At 36.4% G+C, this 19,100-nt stretch overlaps 1 protein-coding gene and 1 long non-coding RNA gene across 2 annotated transcripts in view; one reads left to right on the top strand and one right to left on the bottom strand.

Moving 5' to 3' along the window:
• The window catches only part of PolH (DNA polymerase eta), a 29,922-nt gene that overhangs the window by 3,193 nt on the left and 7,629 nt on the right, over positions 1 to 19,100 (bottom strand). The window lies entirely within an intron of this gene.
• LOC141394218 (uncharacterized) lies at positions 1,526 to 9,290 on the top strand. The gene is made up of 3 exons (XR_012410283.1): positions 1,526 to 1,583; positions 2,350 to 2,452; positions 9,116 to 9,290. It is a non-coding gene; the product is annotated as an uncharacterized lncRNA (long non-coding RNA).

Genomic DNA, 19,100 nt, shown 5'->3' with positions numbered 1-19,100 from the left:
ATCTCTTCAGAATTTTGTGGCCCTTTTTGGACATTGGAACATGTCGACAAAATTTTGGATTAGGAATTAACCGCACTAAGACACAAATGTTGAACTTTTGTAGGGCAGGTACCCTTAGGGAGGGCCGATATGGGCCATTTTAGAAGCTAAACTAAATTTTAGGAGATCCAAAGTTTGGATCAAATTGGTTGCCCCATTCAAGTGATATCGTCTTAGCATTTTAGTGACATTTTTTAAATATTGGGGAGATGTACCGAAAGTTGTGCACCGGTATTGGCCATGAAACTAAGTTTGGATAAAATATGACGAAGACCAAATGTTGAACCAAATCGGTTGAACAGTTCGAGAGTTATCGTGCTCTCCGACCGCCACATATGCTGACATAGGGGTTTTTTAAACCTTTCGGGCTTTTTTCCCAAGAAATATGGACTTGCCCTGAAAAAAATTTTACCGTCGTAATGGAGGTAGCGAATGCAAATCGCTTCAACAAAAATTAATTTGATTCGAGAGCAGGTCTTTAAGTGAACTTATACGAAATTTTGTGTGAGAGGTACTAGAAGGAGTAGACAAATATAGTCCATATTCGAACGTGATCTATATCTGGCAGATATATTAGGATGTGAAAAGTATAGATTACGTCGGTCACTCCCTTCAAGGGTTAACATCATGAATGTCTGTCACTTCCATTACAACTTCGTAAATCCTTCTTGTAATATAAATATATCAAATATCCCACCGACGTAGATAAAACGAAAATACGTACAGTGTTGTGCATATCAATAGCAACAAATCGAGGATTTTGCAGCAATTCAATTTTTGGATCCGTTATAATTTTTAAAAATTTAATATATTGTGGCCAGTTGTTCTTTATTATGTACAGAGAGCTTCCAACAAGTTGTTTTTGTACTTTGTCGTTGGATGGGATAACAACAACAATAATATTGGCTGATCCTCGAGAACGTGGATTGCAAAACAAAAGCAACAATAGAATATTATTAAAAATTGTAGTGTCATCGGTGTTAATTAACTGTACTTTTGACTTAAATTTGCCTTTTGGGGCATGGTAGTGTCATCTTAGAAAGGATTTGCATTTGTTATCCTAACAGGGTTGCCACTTTCTACCACTTTTCCCATGGTCTGGGGAAAATCTTACAATACCCTCAATGTTAAACCCTGTTTAACAAATTAGTTTAACAATATGAATTTTTATCTGAATTATAAGCACTTGAATTTCCCTTAGAATTACGATCAAAACTTTATCAATCTGGTAACATTTCACTTATGAACTAAAAGCGCTTTCACTCATTCTTTTAAATGCATTTGTATCTAATTCCATTTGTTTCATGTAATACCATTTAAACAAAATGTCTTCAACCACAAAACATAATGTATGATATCTTGTTCACTTGGATTAAAACAGTCGTTGCATTAAGAACACAAAAATAAAGCCTTATTTTGCGCAACCGCACAAATTTAACCTTAACCTGCTAAATCTGTTTTTATTGGTTATAATTACATCCGTGGGAGTTGCCACCGCTATCAGAAGAAACTATACAGTCCACTCTAGGCCAACGTCCACGAATGTACACTCAAATCAAAATTTTTTTCCCTCATATAAACATTTAAATTTTAAAATATTCATTCGGAAAGTGGATTAATATGTTAATATATATATTTGTTTGCCGCATAATAAAAAAGTTAAACAACCGAATAGTGGTAAATACGATACATCCTGGTGTAAACCCCTTGAGGCCATTGACACATTGTGGCTAGAAACGTTGGGGAAACTTTAAAAATAATGCGAATAGAAGCACCCAAGTATTAGTTGGGGCACTTATTTCCGATACATGGACCAGAGTACTTCGCAGAGGAAGTTTTGAAAACAATTTGAGAAGTTATACAGCTCCCAACTCAAACAACACAACGGTCAAGAACCCAATAACCATATAAAATATTGCATTTTCTACCAGTGTTTCATAAATTGTCTTTCTTTGGGAATGTCTATGGTTTCTTGGCCAGTATATAACTTTTCAAATTGTTTTCAAAACTTCTTCTGCGAAGTAATCTAGGTCATATATCGGAAATAAGAGCCCCAACTAATTCTTGGAAGTTCCTATTAGCGTTATTTTTAAAGTTTTCCCAACGTTTTCCGCCAAAATGTGCCGATGGCCTTAAGGTGTTTACACAAGAATGTATTGTGTTTACCAATATTTGAATATTTATATTTTTATTATGCGGCAAACAAAAGAACGATTGATATTAATCCACTTTCCGAATGAATATTTTAAAATTTAAATGTTTATATGGGAAAAATTTTTTGATTTGAGGGTATTGTGATATTTTCCCCAGACCATGGGAAAAGTGGTAGAAAGTGGCAACCCTGTTAGGATAACAAATGCAAATTCTTTCTAAGATGACACTATCATGCCCAAAAGGCAAATATAAGTCAAAAGTACAGTTAATTAACACCAATGACACTACAATTTTTAATAATATTGTTACGAATGTAACTGATAGGTTTAAGTTAGTTTAGTTTAATTTCCGTTAATTTAAATATTTGAATTGTAACGTAAAGTTTTTATTACGCAGTTACTTTATTTAAGCAACAACAACTACCATGTAGAAATCTCTTCATCATTCTAGTTCTTTACCTTTCATTAATGTGTTTTTGTTTTGCTTTGCCATAGTCATGTAATTATTGTTTAGTTTGTCACCTCTTTATTTCTTTGCACTTGTTTGTTGTTGTTACGTCATTACTGTGCTTGTATGTATGTGAGTATGGATGTTCGCTTAGTGCGAATGTGCGTCTGTGTGTTCGCTGCAGTTGTTGCCACATTTCTAGATATTTCTAGACCAAGGAGATTTTGGGTATAAATAGAGTTACGAATGGCAACATTGAGTTGAGTTGGGTTTTAAGCGTTGAACTGAACAGATCGGTAAAAGAAGTGCTGCGTGCTAACTAGATACAAGCTGTGTGCTAGTAATTAAAGTCGGTTCCGAATAAGTGTAATAAAGTAAATAAAGCATTGTAGAAACGTAATCTAAAACGAACCCTGTTTTATTTGGTACAAATCGTATCGGGGAATAAAACAACGTCTACACGGGCATTAGTTAAATCTAATTCCGTAACAATTGGTGTCAGCAGTGAGATTACGATCATCCTACAATGAAGTTTAAGGATCTGCGAGTGGAAGACTTGAAGAAGGAGCTAAGTAAGTTGGAGTTGTGTTCTACTGGCAACAAGGCCGAACTACAAAAACGCTTGTTGGAAGAGTTCGAGCGCCGTGGAATGAACATCGATGAATATGAGTTCGACGATAAGGAGGAAGTCGAGTTACCGGCAAAGGGCGAATCCACTGTTGAGGAAGTTTCATCGGTAGCTGCCAGGGGTGACGATTTGAAATCAATGCTGGCTATGATAATGCAGGAATTGAATAAGAAAAGTGAAGAAAATTCCAAAATGATGGAGAAATTAGATGCTAAAATGGACGAAATGAAAGCAGAAAATTGCAGAATGGTTGAAGAAAATTCCAGAAAGAGTGAAGAATATTCCAGAAAATTGGAAGAGAAATTAGAAGTAAATTCTAGAACAATTAACGAGAAACTCGAGAACATCACGATGGTGATTGAAAAGAGAGTAGAAAACGTGGAGGTACAAATGAAAGAGTTGGATAAAAAGATTTTGTCTGTTGACGAGAAAGTTCTGGCCCATGATGAGAAATTTGTGAACCTTGAGAAGAAAATGTCGGAACTGGAAATCAAAGGCGGCCCAGTGAGAGCTATTCATAACACGATAAAAATCAAGCCTCCAGTGTTCGACGGCTCAACCTCTTTAAATGTGTTCAAATTACAGTTCGAGACATTGGCTGCTAGAGATTCTTGGAACGACAACGACAAGGCGGTATCACTCCTGATGGCATTGAAGGGTGATGCTGCTGACGTATTACAGAGTATTCCCGCCGCTTCTAGGAACAACTATGGAGATATAATGGCTGCTCTTGAACGTAGATACGGTAGTGAACACAAGCAAGAGATCTACCGAATGGAACTTAGGGGAAGAGTTCAGAAGCCAAATGAGCCCTTACAAGACTTTGCGGCTGATATAGAGCGGTTGGCGCAGTTGGCATATCCAGGAGAGACACATCCATTGGTGGACCGCATAAAGATTGAGACATTTGCAAATGGTATTCGTGATCCAGAGATAAAATTTGCGACGTATGCGGCACCGATAGGAACATTTGCAGAAACCGTGTCATTTGCCCTGGGCCAAGAAACCGCGAAGATGCTGGTGAAACCTAAAGCTTACAACGTGCGGAGGCTGCAAGTTGAGGGCAACAATTCCCAGACCGTTGTCGACCTGCTGAAAGATGCACTGATGCGTGTGAAACGAGGGGCTGCTAGAACGAAAAAGACTTGTTATAACTGTCGTAAAGCTGGACACATTGCACGAGAATGCATATTGGGACGACCAAGGCCCAGATCCACCTCACCGCCTTCAAAAAGCGACGACCAACCGGTGGCCAAGAATCTGGAAAGAGAGATATCAGGTGAATCAAATAAAATGAATTCCGTCGATCACGAGGCGCCGATGGCAGAGGATGAAAACGATGGTCCCACAATTTCTATAGCCATAGTCCAGCAGAAGAACCACAACTTAACGGTGAAAGGCTTCGTCAATGGTGTATTGCGTACCTTGACATTGGACACCGGTGCAACAAAGTCCATTATTAGAACGGATTTGGTAAAAGGGAAGGTATTGCCGTTAAATGGAGTCAAATTGCGGACGGCCACAGGCGAGACTACAACGGTGCATGGAAAGGCCTACCAAAGGCTGAGCATGGGTAGAAAATCTGTAAATTTCGATTTTGTAGTGGCCGATATTATGGACGAAGTTATACTTGGTGTAGACTTCATGATTGCCTTCGATATAAACCTGGACATAAAGCACCGTGTGATGACTTGGTCCAATGTGGAAATACCGATTAATGTGGGCTACAAAGAGAAGAAAAGCAAACATCGCCCAAAGGCAGAATCCGACGAGATCGCTGTAGATGTCCGTACGCTGAAGGTGGAAGCCGCTGACAATTGGCCCGTAGGAAAGTGGAAAAATCTCGCGACGAGGAGGAAAAAGAGAAGATGTACGTCGAGGAAAGGTCTATCGAAAAGCGGCCGTACAGCAAGGAAGGGCAAGTCCGAGGAAGACCAGGTGGCACTTAGGAAGGTGACCACGAAGAAAGAAGGTATAGCATCGCGATTCCTGGAGAGAAAGCAACGTCGTCCAGAAGAGCAAGAGTCCAAAGCTGACGCAGTAGAGGGTACATCTAAATCGGTTGCCACCACTACAGAACGAGAACTGCATCTAGTCAAGAGGAACAGGCTTAAGCGGGAGGCAGTGTTACCAATGCCCATACCACCGAGAGGGAACTGTGCCTATTCGGGACGAACAGGCTTAAGCGGGAGGCAATGTTACGAATGTAACTGATAGGTTTAAGTTAGTTTAGTTTAATTTCCGTTAATTTAAATATTTGAATTGTAACGTAAAGTTTTTATTACGCAGTTACTTTATTTAAGCAACAACAACTACCATGTAGAAATCTCTTCATCATTCTAGTTCTTTACCTTTCATTAATGTGTTTTTGTTTTGCTTTGCCATAGTCATGTAATTATTGTTTAGTTTGTCACCTCTTTATTTCTTTGCACTTGTTTGTTGTTGTTACGTCATTACTGTGCTTGTATGTATGTGAGTATGGATGTTCGCTTAGTGCGAATGTGCGTCTGTGTGTTCGCTGCAGTTGTTGCCACATTTCTAGATATTTCTAGACCAAGGAGATTTTGGGTATAAATAGAGTTACGAATGGCAACATTGAGTTGAGTTGGGTTTTAAGCGTTGAACTGAACAGATCGGTAAAAGAAGTGCTGCGTGCTAACTAGATACAAGCTGTGTGCTAGTAATTAAAGTCGGTTCCGAATAAGTGTAATAAAGTAAATAAAGCATTGTAGAAACGTAATCTAAAACGAACCCTGTTTTATTTGGTACAAATCGTATCGGGGAATAAAACAACGTCTACACGGGCATTAGTTAAATCTAATTCCGTAACAATTGGTGTCAGCAGTGAGATTACGATCATCCTACAATGAAGTTTAAGGATCTGCGAGTGGAAGACTTGAAGAAGGAGCTAAGTAAGTTGGAGTTGTGTTCTACTGGCAACAAGGCCGAACTACAAAAACGCTTGTTGGAAGAGTTCGAGCGCCGTGGAATGAACATCGATGAATATGAGTTCGACGATAAGGAGGAAGTCGAGTTACCGGCAAAGGGCGAATCCACTGTTGAGGAAGTTTCATCGGTAGCTGCCAGGGGTGACGATTTGAAATCAATGCTGGCTATGATAATGCAGGAATTGAATAAGAAAAGTGAAGAAAATTCCAAAATGATGGAGAAATTAGATGCTAAAATGGACGAAATGAAAGCAGAAAATTGCAGAATGGTTGAAGAAAATTCCAGAAAGAGTGAAGAATATTCCAGAAAATTGGAAGAGAAATTAGAAGTAAATTCTAGAACAATTAACGAGAAACTCGAGAACATCACGATGGTGATTGAAAAGAGAGTAGAAAACGTGGAGGTACAAATGAAAGAGTTGGATAAAAAGATTTTGTCTGTTGACGAGAAAGTTCTGGCCCATGATGAGAAATTTGTGAACCTTGAGAAGAAAATGTCGGAACTGGAAATCAAAGGCGGCCCAGTGAGAGCTATTCATAACACGATAAAAATCAAGCCTCCAGTGTTCGACGGCTCAACCTCTTTAAATGTGTTCAAATTACAGTTCGAGACATTGGCTGCTAGAGATTCTTGGAACGACAACGACAAGGCGGTATCACTCCTGATGGCATTGAAGGGTGATGCTGCTGACGTATTACAGAGTATTCCCGCCGCTTCTAGGAACAACTATGGAGATATAATGGCTGCTCTTGAACGTAGATACGGTAGTGAACACAAGCAAGAGATCTACCGAATGGAACTTAGGGGAAGAGTTCAGAAGCCAAATGAGCCCTTACAAGACTTTGCGGCTGATATAGAGCGGTTGGCGCAGTTGGCATATCCAGGAGAGACACATCCATTGGTGGACCGCATAAAGATTGAGACATTTGCAAATGGTATTCGTGATCCAGAGATAAAATTTGCGACGTATGCGGCACCGATAGGAACATTTGCAGAAACCGTGTCATTTGCCCTGGGCCAAGAAACCGCGAAGATGCTGGTGAAACCTAAAGCTTACAACGTGCGGAGGCTGCAAGTTGAGGGCAACAATTCCCAGACCGTTGTCGACCTGCTGAAAGATGCACTGATGCGTGTGAAACGAGGGGCTGCTAGAACGAAAAAGACTTGTTATAACTGTCGTAAAGCTGGACACATTGCACGAGAATGCATATTGGGACGACCAAGGCCCAGATCCACCTCACCGCCTTCAAAAAGCGACGACCAACCGGTGGCCAAGAATCTGGAAAGAGAGATATCAGGTGAATCAAATAAAATGAATTCCGTCGATCACGAGGCGCCGATGGCAGAGGATGAAAACGATGGTCCCACAATTTCTATAGCCATAGTCCAGCAGAAGAACCACAACTTAACGGTGAAAGGCTTCGTCAATGGTGTATTGCGTACCTTGACATTGGACACCGGTGCAACAAAGTCCATTATTAGAACGGATTTGGTAAAAGGGAAGGTATTGCCGTTAAATGGAGTCAAATTGCGGACGGCCACAGGCGAGACTACAACGGTGCATGGAAAGGCCTACCAAAGGCTGAGCATGGGTAGAAAATCTGTAAATTTCGATTTTGTAGTGGCCGATATTATGGACGAAGTTATACTTGGTGTAGACTTCATGATTGCCTTCGATATAAACCTGGACATAAAGCACCGTGTGATGACTTGGTCCAATGTGGAAATACCGATTAATGTGGGCTACAAAGAGAAGAAAAGCAAACATCGCCCAAAGGCAGAATCCGACGAGATCGCTGTAGATGTCCGTACGCTGAAGGTGGAAGCCGCTGACAATTGGCCCGTAGGAAAGTGGAAAAATCTCGCGACGAGGAGGAAAAAGAGAAGATGTACGTCGAGGAAAGGTCTATCGAAAAGCGGCCGTACAGCAAGGAAGGGCAAGTCCGAGGAAGACCAGGTGGCACTTAGGAAGGTGACCACGAAGAAAGAAGGTATAGCATCGCGATTCCTGGAGAGAAAGCAACGTCGTCCAGAAGAGCAAGAGTCCAAAGCTGACGCAGTAGAGGGTACATCTAAATCGGTTGCCACCACTACAGAACGAGAACTGCATCTAGTCAAGAGGAACAGGCTTAAGCGGGAGGCAGTGTTACCAATGCCCATACCACCGAGAGGGAACTGTGCCTATTCGGGACGAACAGGCTTAAGCGGGAGGCAATGTTACGAATGTAACTGATAGGTTTAAGTTAGTTTAGTTTAATTTCCGTTAATTTAAATATTTGAATTGTAACGTAAAGTTTTTATTACGCAGTTACTTTATTTAAGCAACAACAACTACCATGTAGAAATCTCTTCATCATTCTAGTTCTTTACCTTTCATTAATGTGTTTTTGTTTTGCTTTGCCATAGTCATGTAATTATTGTTTAGTTTGTCACCTCTTTATTTCTTTGCACTTGTTTGTTGTTGTTACGTCATTACTGTGCTTGTATGTATGTGAGTATGGATGTTCGCTTAGTGCGAATGTGCGTCTGTGTGTTCGCTGCAGTTGTTGCCACATTTCTAGATATTTCTAGACCAAGGAGATTTTGGGTATAAATAGAGTTACGAATGGCAACATTGAGTTGAGTTGGGTTTTAAGCGTTGAACTGAACAGATCGGTAAAAGAAGTGCTGCGTGCTAACTAGATACAAGCTGTGTGCTAGTAATTAAAGTCGGTTCCGAATAAGTGTAATAAAGTAAATAAAGCATTGTAGAAACGTAATCTAAAACGAACCCTGTTTTATTTGGTACAAATCGTATCGGGGAATAAAACAACGTCTACACGGGCATTAGTTAAATCTAATTCCGTAACAATATTCTATTGTTGCTTTTGTTTTGCAATCCACGTTCTCGAGGATCAGCCAATATTATTGTTGTTGTTATCCCATCCAACGACAAAGTACAAAAACAACTTGTTGGAAGCTCTCTGTACATAATAAAGAACAACTGGCCACAATATATTACATTTTTAAAAATTGTAACGGATCCAAAAATTGAATTACTGCAAAATCCTAGATTTGTTGCTTTTGATATGCACAACACTGTATATTTTCCCGCCTACGTATGGGTCACGCCATCGTCACACATCAACATCTTCTGTCCCAATGTCCCAAGTGCGGAAATATCGGTACTATTGATCATTTTCTATAGTCTTGTAATGACTTCCCCAATTTGCGCCAACTATATTTCAACAACAATGGAATAGAAGTCCTTATGTCACCAACTACAACAAATATAAATGCTATGTACAATTTTATAACAAATTTTCATTTAATTATATAAGATAAATTAATTTTAACCTGCAAATCTATTGTATTATAAGTATTGGCTGATGGCCTTTGTAGCCAATGCTATGTCTTATTAACATTGTATGTACATATTTACTTCAAGTTAATATAATACTAATAATAAATAAATATATAAAATGTCGTACGAAATTTGGCACTAACATTACAGCCCAGTACAATCAGCTGGGTATTTCTGTTACCTTATATTGTGCTACCATGATTTGTAGTAGTATGTGTAATTTTTTCAAAATATTAGAATGTGTGTTTCGAGAAACATTTTTTACTTTGAAAATTAGTTTGTTTCAAATAATAATTTGTGTTTTTTTTTTCAAATAATTTCGATATATCGCACCTGTTCAACAAAAGGGTAGTAACTCAAAATTTTCTACTTTTCAGTAGAGACAAAAAATGATTTATGTTAATGTTAAAGACATAATACACAAAAAAAACTATGCCATCGTAAAGATATCTTTTTTACTACACTACAGCACTGGATTTCTTTTTATTTCATTAAGTATTTGGTCATATTTCTAATCATTTTTCGAGTTACTACCATTTTGTTGAAACAAATGTTTGTTTTAGTAGAGAAATTATTTCGACTTGTGCCCCTTTAACTGAAAAAATGGGCCGCGATTAATAACATAAAGAGGGAACAATTCGAAATACTACTCATTTCCTGAAAAAATCGCGATGTAAATGCCTGAAACATGTGGGCGCAACTTGAAATAAGTCTCTTTTGTCGATACAGAGTAGTTATTCTGAAGAGATGACAATTGACTTATTGGATATTTTTTGACAAAAGAGTAGAAAAAACAATGGGATTTTTTTACAGTAGGCGGAGTTGATTATTATGTATCGTTTTTTGATGAAAAGTGAAAATTTCAAAATTTTGAGGTACTACCCTTTTTTGAACAGGTGCGATATGTAAATGCTACGTATGACTCTTGTTCACTTGTTGTTCGAGTACAGACGTGTGTTTTTTCTTTCGCAATAACAAGTGTCGTTTCTTAGCAAATATCACACAGTTATCTTTTGTTACTTAAAAATAAATACATACAACATCTGGTCTGTTCCTTTACTTTTGAAAATGATAAAACCGGCAAAAGTGGTAAAAGTTGTAAACTACTCCCATATGAATTGTATGGTGTCTGAAGTAAAGGAACGCTTTTCGAGTAGAAAGTGGTAAAACTTGAAGATTCTTTCACGTAAAGGAACAGGGCTATCATTAGGCGCTCTCGCGGTAAAGAACCCGTTACTCATGGCTCCAGCATGAGTAAGAAAACTAAACATTCCAACTCTCTGAGAGCAGAGAACCAAAACTATTTTCAGCCGTTACAAACGATTGATGACGATAATGATGACGTTGAAGCCGCTGAAGAAACAATTATCGATAATAAATCGATTAAAAAGGTGAGAATACCACCGATAACCTTACATAAATGTAAAATCGAACAGTTGCATGAAATGTGCAGGATGCTAAAAATAACTGACTATTTAATTAAAAAAATTTCAATTGGGCATAAACTGTTTTGTTCCAAGGAAGAAGATTACAAATTAATTTGTGAGAAAATCATCGTCTCAATTTGAATATCAATATTTCACCTATGGAACGAAATATGATAAGCCGTACAAAGCAATTCTTCTAAATTTTGAAAAGAAGGACCCTAAAATAGTTAAAAACCTACTTGTTGATAAAGGCCTAAAATGCATCGATGTTAAAATCGTTATAAGACGTATAAATAATGATGAACATGTCATTTATGTCGTTTATTTCGAAAGGAAGTCCATTACCCTGAAAGAGTTAAGAGAAAATCATTCCACAATTGAACGTTCGAGGATCAAGTGGGAATACCAAAAACCGAAGCAATCCAAACTTAAGCATTGCCACAACTGCAAAATGTTTGGACATGGATCTAGTAGATGCAATGTAAAAACTTTCTGCTTAAATTGTGCTGGAAACCATCTAACAGCTGAATGCAAAGAAACTATTTCGAAATGCGCCAATTGTGGTGGTGACCACAAGTCTATTTTTGCTGAATGTCCCAGCAGACGGAAATATTTGGAAATAATGGAACGATTAAAGCCAAAGAGGACTATTCGACCACAACCTGTTTTTCTTGTTCATCAACATTTTGAAAATATATTCCCAAACAAACTAAACCAAACATTGCCTACAACAAATGATAGGTCCAACTCAAAAAAAGCTGAAGGTGGTAACCTTTTTTCAGTTGAAGAATTACAAACTTTAACATTAGAGCTAATTTCTAAACTAAGAAATTGCAAGACAAAGGAAGAGCAGTTCGATGCTGTAACTCGCGTTGCCTTTAAATTTTTAAAATGGTTAAACAATTAAAAATAATTTCTTGGAATTAAGGAATTCGAAATAAGAAAGATGAATTATTTAATTTTCTCAATTCACATGAAATAGACATATGCCTTATTTGTGAGACATGGCTAACTGCAACCGTCTCCATTAAAAATCAAAACCATATTTGTTACCGCGACGATCGCAAGAAGAAGAGGTGCTGGAGTTGCAATTCTTATTAAAAAAGGTATTCACCACAAGTTGATTCGGCCTAGGAATACCAAGCTTATAGAAAATATTGGTATCAAAATATATTCTGATTGTGCCGAAATAGATATTTTTTTGCTACTTCCCCGGAGGTTCTCGTGAAACAGAGCGTAAAATGAATTTCTTATCCGATATTCATAAATTAACAAATACCAAAAATTTCATTCTTGGAGGAGATTTTAATTGTAGACATCAGCATTGTGGATGCCAAAGGAGTAATGTTTGGGGGAATTTACTCTATGATAAGTTAGTAACAAGCAGTTACCATATAATGTTCCCACCTGATTGTACCTATGTACCTGCTGATTCTAGGAGACAATCATCAACTCTAGATATATTGCTTACAGATATACCTACATTTATTCACTCTATAAGGGCACTGAAAAATTTGTCTTCTTATCATCTGCCTGTTAAATTTGAGATTAATTTCAATGCTGCGAAGTCTGAAAATTGGTTCTACAACTTCAACAGAGCAAAATGGAATCTTTTTAGAAAATATATTTCAAAAAATTCTGATATAAGACATGGTAGAATAAGAAAAGGTAGCAGCAATACACAGCTGACTGAACTGGGTTGTAACGTTAGTGTCAAATTTCATATGACATTTTATACATTTATTTCTATTTCAATGTACATTAGGGACATATATTTTTTGAGAAAAAAAAAAATATATCATTCGGAAAAAACCATTTTCCAGAGAGACTTCTTCATATTAATGATATGTAACCTCCTCCAAGTTCGAACGATAGCTGCGCAGTAAATCCCGCTTGTAGAGGCGACACAACGTTTGTTAATATGTGAGGTATTTTGTTAAAATTTAAAAAAAATAAAGCCCTAATAAACATGTGCTTCTTTGATTTCTAAAACAAAACATTGAAACAGCTTCTCCTTTTTCTATGAATTTCCAGCGACCCCAAACTTTTCTGCAAGAATTCTACTTTCTGCGAGAATTTATGCATTTAGTGGAATGATGTGGAAACATAAAAATTGAAAATGTAACGAATTTTCATTCATGTTTTCCAAAATATTCAACCAAATGTGAAAAATTATTAGTTTTTTAAATTCCAATAATTTATAAACATTTCCTTGTTTTGTTTACAAATACAACTGGCACCCAGCGAAAAGTTTGCCTCCAAAGAGGCAGTTAAATGATATGTACAAGTGATTTGGAAGTGCATCAAATTATGCATTTTCACTCATGATTTTTACAAGGGAGTGACACCGGAAAGAGGCACTCCATTGCACTGCATTTTAACTGACCCTTTGGCATTGCATTTTAACTGAACCTTTGGCACTGCATTTTAACTGACCCTTTGGCATTGCATTTTAATTGACCCTTTGGGGTAGAATAGGAGGCAGTTAAGAGCACGTGCTTTGAATAACAAAATAAAATGCATTTATTATTTGTGCAAAACAAAAATATTACTAACTTTATTAAATTAACACAAATTATGAAAATTCTCTATTGAATTCAATCGCAAGCATGTGTGTTTCCTCCGCTCTTCATTTAATCCAAGCTTAAGTGCTTTTGCTTCATCTGCTAAATGGGTTTGATATTGTCTTCCCATCACCAGTTAAGATTTCGACATGTACTCCAACAGCACTCCATTGGGAAATTTTCTTCTCGTGAGTTACCGGAAAAATGTTCACAAATTAAATATTATTTAGTTTGTATTAACAAATGTTTGGAAATGTTAACACGATTATCTCTTTTTGGAAATATATTCCGCTGCCTGTAGAGATGTACAAACTGATTTATGTACATGTAGGGATCTCTAACAACTGCTAATAAAATGTAGAGAACGGAGTGCCTTTTTCACGACTCCGTTTGCACTGCATCCAGATGCTGTTAAATTGTGAGGAATTGGAGTGCCTTTTTCACGACTCCGTTGAACTGCCTCCGGATGTTGTTAAAATGTGACAAATGGATGTGATTCTTTGGATTGCATCCAAATGATGTTAAAATGTGAGGAATGGAGTGCCTTTTTAACGACTCCGTTTGAACTGCATAAAAACATGCCGTGAAAGAACTAGTCTACATTGCACTACTTCCAATTTATTTTGCTGGGCAGTAACGTTACAAACAAAAACAAATTCCTTTGTGGTTGTTGTTCGAGTTGTATTTGTTGTAGTATTTACTTTACCTTATATTTGTTCTACCATGGATATAAGACAAGTTGAAGATATATCAGAATCAATCATCGATGACATGGTGGCCAATTTTAGAAATATTATAAAAGATGCTATCGAAATAAGCGTACCCAAATGTAAATTCAAGACAAATTAAATCAAATTCCTCAACACATAAAAGAAATGATTCAATTCAGGAATATTTACAAGCGAAATTGGAAACGGTATAGAGATCCTCATGACAGATGTCAAATGAATATTATTAATAAAAGGATATCTGTTGAATTATCAAACTTCCGGAATGAAAACTGGAATAGTATGTTAACAAGTTTGGACAAAGCCTCGTCGCCATTTTGGAAAATAAGTTACTTAAGAAAAAAACCAATATAATTCTTAATCTTAGAGTGGGCAATGAAAGATATACCCAGGAAGAAAAATGCGAAGCATTACCATCAAATTTCCTTTTAAATCATTCAATTTCTTCGTCACTTAGCGATGTATATACTATTAGAGAAGTATTGAGCACAGTGAACTTAGTCGATGCATCCCTACCAAGTTCAAACGACATACATTACACGACATGCAGTAAGCTTTCTACGTATATAAAGAACCAGAAAAATAAAAAATCACCAGGCAATGATGGAATAAACAATAAATGCCTAAAAATGTTGCCGAAGAAGGGAGTTATGTTTTTAACAAATATACTAAATGCATGCTTCAAATTGTGCTATTTCCCCAAAGAATGGAAACTTTCCAAAATAGTTCCAATCCACAAAATAAATAAACCATTTAAAGATCCAAAATCATGTGTCAGCAAAATCGATGAAAAAGTAATACAGTAGCAGATTAATAATTTCATAGAATGTAACAATATATTACCTCAACAACAATACGGTTTCCGAAGGCAACTCAACACCTGTCACCTCTAGTGAAGATTACGAAAATGGTGAAAAATAATTTTTATGATTCATTATCTACGGGTATCTTTTAGATATAAAGGCGGCATTTGACGGAGTGTGGCATAATGGATTAATCTTCAAGATGCACAAGTTTGGTTTTCCCCTACAGATTACAACAATTATAAATAGTTACATAAAAAATAGATGTTTCCGTGTTCACATCGGAAACACTAAATCTAGGCAGGTATCTATACCAAATGGATGTCCACAAAGATCATGTTTGTCGCCCATATTATACAACATATACACTTCTGATATCCCCGACCTTAATTTTTGTAATATATCTGTCTTTGCTGACGATACAGCAATAATATGTTCCGGAACACATTCTAATATAATCTCAATGCATCTTCAAGAAGGACTAACCAAACCGAATGAATACTTTAATAAATGGAAAATTCTAGTTAATCCTGAGAAAACTCAAGCCATTTATTTTACGCGGAAGCTTAAATCATATTTCCTACCTCAATATTCTCTTTGTTTCTTAAATCACAACATTGAGTGGAATGCCAATGTAAAATATTTAGGAGTGATTCTGGGCCGTAAATTAAATTTTGGTGATCATATATCTTAAGTCCTCTATAAATCAAACAAAATAACCAGAATGATGTATCCGTTAATCAACCGTAAATCGACTTTAAATATTGAGAACAAGAAGCTGATTCTTAAATCCATATTCCTGCCCATAATTTTTTTATTGTGCTCCACTCTTCTCATCTGTAGCAAACAGCCATGTAAAGAAACTACAAGTTGTCCAAAACAAACTGCTCAAAATGATATTTAATCTTCCTTGGCGTTATTCTACACAAAGGCTGCTTACTCTGTGCGGATTCCTGCTCGTGAAAGACAAACTAGAAATATCTAGAACCAAATTTGAAGCAAGATGTATTTCTTCTTGCTATGTTCACATCAATGAACTCGTTTCATAAAAGGATTCTTTTTTATTCTTTTATCAGAAGCAAGCAAGCATGGTAAGCAGGCGAGGCAGCTTATGTACCCAGGCCTTAAAGGCCTCGACCCATAAGAAGCATGGCATTCTTGCTGAAGTCATATCTGATAAAAGACTAAAGACCAAGTTCGAACTAATAAAAAGATTTCAGAATCACATTTGAATTCGGTCAAACTTGGTCTTTAGTTTAGAAAATTGTTTTCAATGTGCACAAACATAAATCATCGAATAATTAAAACAGCTGATTTATTGTTTGCAGGAAGAAGAAGCGTTACAAGTGCTTGCTAGAAGAACTTTGCCCAGCAAGAATTTGCAACCTCTCAGTCAAAGAACTGTCAAAATGTCTCTCTCGATTCGCTCTCTTTTGCTGGACCTTTTTGTTAACAGATGACTTCCAGCAACAATTGGTACAAATTGTTACAAATTTTAGGGTAACCAGACACACCTAATGTTTATCAACAGTTACATATCGAGTCGCAAACATAACAAAGAAAAGTTTTTCGACACTATCGTCATTCATATTGGAAATCGAAGGTTTTCCTGCCACAAACTGAGCGACGAATGAATCGTTTTTTATTTATTTTCGTGTGTCGTTCTCGAACAAAATATATAGAGGAATATTTGAAGATTTCGGTTGCTGATTGAATGCTTTGCTACACACTTATCAAGCTCACAAGGTTACATAAGTTTTTTTTTTTTTTTTTTTTTTGCCTTGTTAGCTCACTTCATTAGGATTTATTTGACGTTTGCGCTATAGAATTGACATTTGAAACCCAAACCCACTGGGTTAATCCGGTTAAGTGTAACCGGGGTATAAGTTATTCATCTTTACATATTTATTTTTGATAAAAAATATTTTTTGTTATATAAATTTGCCTTGGGTAGAACAATATAAGGGGCCTAATTACGACATTCGATTCTATCGAGCATTTGTTCCTGAATGAAAAATCGAACTATTATAACCTACGCGTTTTCTAAGAACATTAAGAAGGTATATGGTAAAAAATGCGTTTATTTTTAAATAAAAACTAAATTATTCTTTGAAAAATGTAAATATTTGTTGAAATCGTTGAAAAATGTACGAAATTATTTTTGTAAAACTTTTTGAAATTATTGTAACAGATTGCTTATGTATCATGGTACAAATACACAGGTAGTGGCATCGTAAAATTTTGAATATGTTATGTCAAAACTTTCTTTATGTTGTTGGGGAAATTACAACAAAAATAATTTTTTATAAAGGGATTTGACTTTTCATATTCGATCAGCTGGTGTGATACCACTACCTGGTAGTTCTGCCATGTTATGTATCTACCTTAGTAGTGGGTACTTTACACGATATGTTTTTTTCATATGGGTTGTCACTTTTTACCCAGCAAAATTTGACGGAAGGGGTTCTTTGCGATGACGTGATTTCATGTCATATTTTGCATTGGTTCAAAGGAAGTCGTGAAAGATCCGATCTTTTCATTAGGATTTGAACCAATGCAAAGGAAGTCGTGAAAGATCCGATCTTTTCATCAGCATTTGTACCCATTCCATCGATCCAATAGAGATGATGTTTGTATTTTTATTTATACACCTGTTTATTTTCATTTTGGTATGTTCCCGTACTGCAAAAATCTACTAATTTTTACTATTTTTTCCGATAACATAAAGGAAAAATTGTTATCGTAGTAAAAATAAGTAGATTCTTGCAGTTTCTGGAACAGACCAAAGTTGTTAGAACTGTCGTCGTGATGTTGTCTTACATTTCCTGCATATCAAACAACTAAAAGTTCTAAACAATTGGTATTATATGAAGTCCCAACCATCGAGCTAAAAATAGAATCGGACTGCACACATTGCTATTTTAAAAGTTCCCTTGTGTGTTCTAAATCTGACATAGAATGAAATCAATCAAATCTCGCTTCTTGGAATTTGAAAAAAAAAAAATCCGAAACGAAAAGGAACAAGAATCTGAAAATAAAGAAGAAACTACTTTTGGAAAGAAACAATTAAAAATAAATTAATTAAGCATAAATGGTATTTTCCATAAAAAGTCTCTCCTCCCCGTTCGTTACATTTTGTTCTTAGAGATCCCTAAAGCAAGCCGGGTTGTAGATCCCTACATATTTCCGTCACTAAACAAAAGAGTATAAATTACCAAAATGTAATGTTGTTATAAAATAACAAAATTATAAAATAAAAGTAATTTACGAAATAAAAATACTTAAAGGAGTGCATTTGGAGTCCATGTCGAAATCTGAACTGGTGATGGGAAGATAATTGAAAAAACCTTTTGTAATATGAAAGAATATCAGTTGCGGAGAACGGAGGAAGTAATCTTTTGCGTTGCAGCGGTGGTGATTACATTGCAATTTTGGATGTAAACTTTTGAAAAACTAAACTGATAAATTAATTGTAGCTATTTCATGAATTCGTTTGAATTAATAAAGAGTTTTGTTTTTCATGAAAACCATATTTCAATACAGCATTTCCATTTTCCAAACAAGACATGAAAATTTCATGCCAAGGGGTTGGTGAAAATGACATGGCAAAGCATTGGTTAAAATGACATGTCAAAGCATGGGTGAAAATGACGTGTCAAAGCATTGGTGAAAATGACATGTCAAATCATTGGTGGAAATGACATGCCAAAACATTGGTGGAAATGACATGTCAACGCATTGGTTAAAATGACATCCCAGCAAAATGTTCGATGACAGATCATGAGTTGAATCATAGGTGCAAGTGACTTGTCATAGGTGCAAATTTAGGTGAATCACCGATGAAATTTACAAGGGAGTGACACCTGATTTCACCTGTTCATTGTCATGGCATTTTGCACCAGTTCATTGTCATGACATTTTGCACCAGTTCATTGTCACGGCATTTTGCACCAGTTCATTGTCATGACATTTTGCACCAGTTCATTGTCATGGCATTTTGCACCAGTTCATTGTCACG

This window comes from Musca autumnalis, unplaced genomic scaffold, assembly GCF_047663935.1.
Source record: "Musca autumnalis isolate F117 unplaced genomic scaffold, ASM4766393v1 scaffold_2, whole genome shotgun sequence".
Classification (NCBI taxonomy): domain Eukaryota; kingdom Metazoa; phylum Arthropoda; class Insecta; order Diptera; family Muscidae; genus Musca; species Musca autumnalis.
The sequence above is the reverse complement of the archived record's forward strand: the minus strand, read 5'-3'. Positions and strand labels throughout refer to the sequence as shown.